Source organism: Adiantum capillus-veneris, chromosome 23, assembly GCF_014529385.1.
Source record: "Adiantum capillus-veneris isolate H3 chromosome 23, ASM1452938v2, whole genome shotgun sequence".
Lineage (NCBI taxonomy): Eukaryota > Viridiplantae > Streptophyta > Polypodiopsida > Polypodiales > Pteridaceae > Adiantum > Adiantum capillus-veneris.
In genome coordinates, this window is record NC_140953.1 from 75,268,688 (window position 1) to 75,275,493 (window position 6,806).

The 6,806-nt window shown below is 38.7% G+C and overlaps 1 pseudogene; it reads right to left on the reverse strand.

Moving 5' to 3' along the window:
* Positions 1-619: 619 nt before the first annotated feature.
* LOC147428003 (uncharacterized) lies at positions 620-1,056 on the reverse strand (annotated as a pseudogene).
* Positions 1,057-6,806: the final 5,750 nt, after the last annotated feature.

Sequence of the window (6,806 nt, forward strand, 5' to 3'; positions counted from 1 at the left end):
TCTATCTATACTTGATCCCTTAGCCTTAGATAGAGAACAGATGCAACAAGATTTGCGAGTTCAATCTAGATCAACGTTGGTGGTTGAAGAAGCTATCTGATGTATGATGAATTGTTAGCCAAAAAGAGAATGTCTAATGGAAAATGCCCCCTTGAGACAACGAAGCACATATTTTGGAACTTCCCTACAATATATGCTTGGTGGATATGTTTGTATGATGCATTGGAAGACTAAGTTTCTGAATATAGACTGCTTTATGGAACAATTCAAACGGGTTCTACACGTTTAGACTTATGTATTGCTTCTCTGAGACTTTGGGTGTTATCCTTTTTGTGAAATGCTAGAAACTCGGCTTTGTTTGATACACACACCTTTCACAGTTTCCAACTGCCTTGGTCTATGATTCGAGATAAATTGTTAGAGGACTGTGCAGCACTGCCAGTTCCTCAACAGAATAACACGATGGAATTCCTCATCGTGATGTAAACATGTAACAAAATGTAATATAGTACTTAAGTTAGAGAGAGAGAGAGAGAGAGAGAGAGAGAGAGATTTTCACAATTATGTAGGCAAATGAAATTTCCACTCTGGACCAAGAGAGAAAGAATGGGATGTCCGTTCAAGGATCAGAAAGAGGTATGTTGATGGAGCGAGTGGTCCGGCCAGTCTATGATCAAAGGCAGGGGTTGGCGAAGGCGACATTGACGAGGGAGAGCGGAAGAGTGCCAGCGCAGGGGTAGGTGCGGCCGTAGCGGAGGCCGGAGGAGACGGGTTGGACTTTGACGTTGGGGAGGAGAGTGCAGTGGCCGAAGGTGGGCACGTCCACCTCCATGGCGAAGCGGCTGATGATCTTCTGGTTCCAGCGCCGGTCCTGGCAGGCTGCAATGATGTTGAAGGCCTCACAGGGGCAGTTGTTCACGAGCTCCCACTCGCACAGCCCGGTCGCCACGGGAGTGTTGGTCAGCACGAGGTCGTGCAGCCTGCACTTGAGCGGGGCGTAGCTGCTTGCACGACGGAGGTCCCCTCCATGATATTTAGCAGCAGCGCCGCCACCATCGCCACTGCGGTGGCCAGAAAAGGAGATCAATAATATTACGACATATGATATGACTATAGCACACAGACGTGGGTTTTTGTATACTTGTAGAATAATAACACAGACGTGCCATATTCTTATACCTGTGCAGAGTTCCACCCTCCCCATTGCCATTGTTGATGATGAAGATGGGTTCTAGCCCTAAATGCTGCTCGATGTGCTCACTGCTGCTTACAGTTTTGCGGGCACTACTATTCCAGCCTTTACAGCACCCGCTTTATATACTCCTAATTACGTCCTCGTAATCCGACCTGCCAAACCTCAATTATCTCCCACCATACGCCAAGCTAAAATGCCAAATGAAATACTTGTTCCTCATGTTTGTGTGTGTTCCTTGGCTATTGATGTATTCACATGGCTTTACTCCACCAACGTTGAGAGTCATTGCTCCCATGATAACTATAAAGATATGTGAACATCGATCCCGAACCTTCTACGGTTAAACTTCCATGTGGGTATTGGTGTTCTTGTTGGCTACTAATTATAGTGCCATTTATGCTAGTAGAAGGTCACATTTACAATGAGGAAACGGAAACATCCATATTGCTTGACAGCTAGTTGAGTTTGAATATAGTGATTACATGCTTTGATAGCCACTAGGTGTTGATTGATTGATGACTTGACTTGGGGAGTAGTTCGAATGGACCTATTCCCTCTCGGACTTAGTCCTTGATACCAACATTTCTAGGTGAGAACTTTGAGGACCAAGCACTAACACATGCCTTTGTCCACCCAAACATTCTCTTCTTACAGACCTCCTAGCCTACCTTCTCTTGGCCTACCTTGAGGAGACCACTTAACTTGGATGCTCAATTGACTCGTGTGCCAACATAGTCATGCCCTTGTCTTTGTGGCAATATTACTTTCCTTAAAGGAGTGTTTTTGTCCTTAAAAACATTGATCAATGAAATAACTCTCCATAAGAATAGTAATGCTCTCCTCTCTAAACTTGCATCACGTCAAATACTGTCCCACACAATAATTATGTGCTTGTAGCAAAAATCAAATTGAATGATTGCAGTCAATATTTTCACAGGAGATTGTCCCTTCGACCAAGAGAAACCTCTATTTTCTCTACTTAGATCTCAAATTAAGAGTAAAGCCTACCTCAAGTGAGATGCTCTAACTGAGCAAACTTATTGTTCTCACTACTTAACTACTAGTAGAACCTATCTTCAGAAAAATTCTTGACTAATAGTAGAACCTATCCAGGCAAAACGCTCTAATTGAGAAAAGCCTATTTCTCTCTTCTCAGCAAATAGTAGATTATCTCAAGCAAGATGTTCTAATTGAGCAAAAGTTAACTCTTTATCTCCTCAAGCAATTTCTTCCAAAAATTGGAGTGCTTCTTATAGATGTATATAATTCAAGCTATTGATAGGTGTTTTGGGCTTACTTATAGAAGAAAACAAAAGGTTGGCACTCTAAGTTTAAGTCCTTAGGTACATTTACCTTCCACATGCATATTTTATTCCAAAAGTAGAGTTGTTCTTCATGAAAGATGGAGCATTTTGTGAACTATCTATGGTTAACATAGAGGGATCCCCAAACTTCTTAAACTCCACAATTTGATGGATGTTGTAGTGTGCCAATCATCTTTTTGACAAAAGTATCCCTTCTAGCGCTTTAAAGGCATACACATGTAATCCCATGATATACAATCAAATTTGATATGTTTGACACGTCTCAACAAGAATTTAAGCATGAGAGATTTGAGTAGGAGTAATAATTGTGTGAATTGGCAAGTCAACGAATAATATACAGGAGATAAGATATAGGAATAACTCGTATAATTCTTAAATAGACATGGACTGTCTACTCCTCATCTTACCAAGAAGCAATATTCTGATAGACTCTCAAAAGAATCCACTTTTGTAACTCAACTTGTTTTCCACGTATTCTTATAGGATACCCCAAGTGTATCATGTAAGGCGAAGTATGATTTCATGTACAACTATAATGGAGATTGATCCTAAAAAACATTTACTTATTACAAATAATAGGTAGCAACATAGGGTTGCCCTATGGAATATGCAACAAAAAACCAAGTTAATGGATATTTTATTAATGAAGAACCCTTTATGACCAATGGTCATTTTATGTAGTTTCTCCACTTAGGAATAGGTGACATTTGGAACAATGTTACATGAGGTATGGATGTTTGTTTTGACACCGAGGACAATATTTTTCACAAAAGAATGAACATCACTCCTCATAGTTGGCCAAGATGCTCCAAGTCTCAAAATCCGTCGCATAGTTTTATCTTCCGCAAAGTGAAGTCCTACTATGATAATATGTGCTTGACTTAGGTATTGGGTCTTCTCCTCAGGATTAATGCATAAAAGCAATATTCCATCTCGATTTCTTTTGTATAGCCTTCCATCTAGTAATTGAACATAGCCAATTGCTCAATTAATCTGATTGTAATAAAAATGGTATTCGCAAATCCACTTGAGCTATGGTCATCAATGATACCATGTTTTTTGACCATCGAGGTATCATTTTCACGAAGAACAGATATGCATCTGGTAGATCATCATCTACTCCTTTAAGTGGTTCTCTTAAAACAATCCTTGACAAATGATATTCTTTTTGATGTGTAGTGCCCTTTTTTACAACTACAGTGAAATCAAATTCCAGAAGAATGATGAACCACCTCACTATTCTTACTGTGTTGCGTGGCTTGTTGACCAAATACAATAAGGCTTGGTGGTCCACAAAGAACACAAATTTGTTAGCTAATAGGTGATGTCTATACTTTTTTACGGCATAGAACATTCCTATCCTTCACTTTTGGTGATGATATAGTTCTTTTCTGCCATATCAGATAGCATAGAAATAGGAAAATCAATTTTTACGTCTCCTGGTAGAGCTAGTATACACCCAATGGCAAAATTGTAAGCATCTACATGTATGTGGAATATCTTATTCCAATCTAGTGCTTTCAATATTGGAGCTGAAGTGAGAGCTTTCTTAAGCTTCATGAAATTCTTCACACTCATCAGTCATCATTCAAGTGTGTAATCAAGGTGTACATAGGTTTTGCAATTATATCGTACATGTAAATGAATCGTTTGTAATATCCACAATGTCCCATAAGACTTGAACCCCCTTGACTGTTGTTGTTCTAGGCAAATCAGCAATAACATGAATCTTATCCATGTCAGTAGCTATGATATTTTTAGACACTATATGTCCAAGAATTTTTCCTTGTCTACCTATGAATGTGCACTTCTCAGGATTTAAGAAAATCCTATAAAGTCTACATTTTTCGAATACTTTTTTGAGGTGTTCAAAATGATCAACTTGGATTGATGAATGTACGCATAGATCATCCATATATACTTCCAAGAAACTGTGAAGATATTCTTTAAAAGCATGGCTCATTAATCTTTGGAAGGTGGTAGGAGCATTAGTTAACCCAAAAGGCATAACCCGATACGCGAAAATACCCCAGTCCATTGCAAAGGCAGTTCTATGCTTATCTTTGGGATCAGCAAAAAGTTGATTGTATCCCGAATAGCTATCTAAAAAGCTGTAAGCTTCTTTTCCTGCAACTCGTTCTAAAACATGCTCAATGGTTAGAAGAGGAAAGTTGTCTCTAATGGTAGTTGCATTCACATTCTTGAGGTTGACACACACTCCTAATTTTCCATTTTTCTTGGGTACTACCACAATGGAAGACATCCAATCTAGGTGTTCCATTTCATAAATGAATTCGGTCTCCTTTACCTTTTCAATCTCTTCTTTGATATTTCTGCAAATGTTTTATTATATGTGTATGGCCTTTGTCTACTTGGTTTAGCATCATCTCTCATGGGTATGGTATATTGATAGATTTCTGGATTAACACCCTTGAGATCCTTATAAGACCAAGTAAAGATATCTCGGTATTCCTTCAATAAGCTTAATAAAAGATCTTCTTCTTCTTCCATAAGGTCATTTGCAATGTAGGCTAGTCTAGGCTCTTCTCCTAGTTCCGCCAGATCTATCTTTTTTGCGTTTTCAGGCCCCTGGTAGGACTCACCCTATTTTCGTAGTTCTCTAACAGGTTGTTTGATTATGATTTTCCAATCTTGGAGAGTATATTTCTTGTAATGGGATGGAACACTCGTTACATCTTTACCATCCTCTTCAGTGGTTTACATTTCAGTTGTATATACCTCCTTTAGAGCTTTTTTCAACTCTTAATATTTCTTTTTTTGTTCCATTTGTGTCATGGTTGAAACCTTGTTCTGGTTTTTAGGTTTTGCTTCAGTTTCCTTTCTTATTTTTCTCATTGTTTTTAACATTTTTGTATTTTTTTTTAAAGGATATCTACCAGTGATTTTGTCCTTGACACAATCATGTGTCTCTATCTGCATTAGAAATCGTGTTCTACTGGAGATTGATGGCATAGGTCTGGCTTTCAAATTTTTCGTGTCTCTTTTTCTTCTATACCATTTTTGTCTTCTTGGTTTCTGGTTAGGAAAGTCAAAATCCTTTTCCTCCCCTCCTTTCATGAGTAGCTTAGCTCTTACATGTTATTTTTCCAACCCCGAATCATCCAAGGTAGCTGGATGTTCTTCTAACTCATCTGTTGCATCATAGTAGAGGTTTGAAAAGACTTGTTGAGCTTTCATCAAGTTCTTGGGTTTCAAAATTTCGTCTTCAATGCGAAGGGTTGAGATCATTTGGATGGGAATTATGTTGTAGCCTTCCTCATTGCAAAATTGAGTAGGCATAGATGTATTTACACATACCTCCATTGTCGCTAAAATTTGAGTCCACTCAAATGGCTCAAACAAATGCTCTGGAAAGGGTTAAGGTACATAGGATTTGTCTGTGCAATCCCTTTCTAAGATACATTCTTCTCGTTTTAAGCTTCCGTTTTCTGAAGCTCGTACATCCAAATAGGAGTGTCTTTGTTCAACCAAGATGGAAGCTTAGTTTCAGTTGAAGAGACTGACTCAAATTCTTGTATGGGAGTTTTCATGACATCTCTATAAGTGTGATCTTTCAAATTAACTCTTGTTATTGATCACACTTGCTTCAAGTACAGATAATTGTTTCTCCAATCTTGGATGTGTTGTACTTGTCGCATGAAAGGTCTTCCCAATATGATTTTGTAATTGAGTTTCTTTCCAAAGTCTACTATGGAAAAAGTGTGTTGATATTCAGTTCCCACGAATTAACTATCACCTTTTCAAGCAGTCCTAAGGGTCTTTCGCTACGTCCATCAGCCAATTGCAATTTCATGCGAATTTGTCTAATGGCTAGTTGTCCCCAGGACTCTCATACTACTTTTGTGGCTATGGCTATGCCTGCCCCACTATCCAGTATTGCCATGTTTTCTATGTCATTATATTTCATTGGAAGGGTTGTGTTTCCTTCTTCCCCTTCGTAGTATTCTCCAACTTTTCTCATTGGAACCAATCGAATCTCTTTGGTATCCATTTTGTGTTTCAATTTTTCCAATTCTTTTGCGATTAGCCCTGTTATTCCCACCTTCTTGAAAGTTTTCTGTAGATCATTCCATAAATATGGCCTGATTTTCAATAGTTATCCTAAAGCAAGTGTGCATTGGATGGGTGTAGACATGATTGAATGGATGTTGTCTACTTCTAGGGTCTGTTCCACTCTTTTTACTTGAGTGGTTTTACACACTATGGATTCATCTTCATTATCTCCAAGTAAGAGGGTAGTGTTTTCAAGGTCAATGGTTTAGACA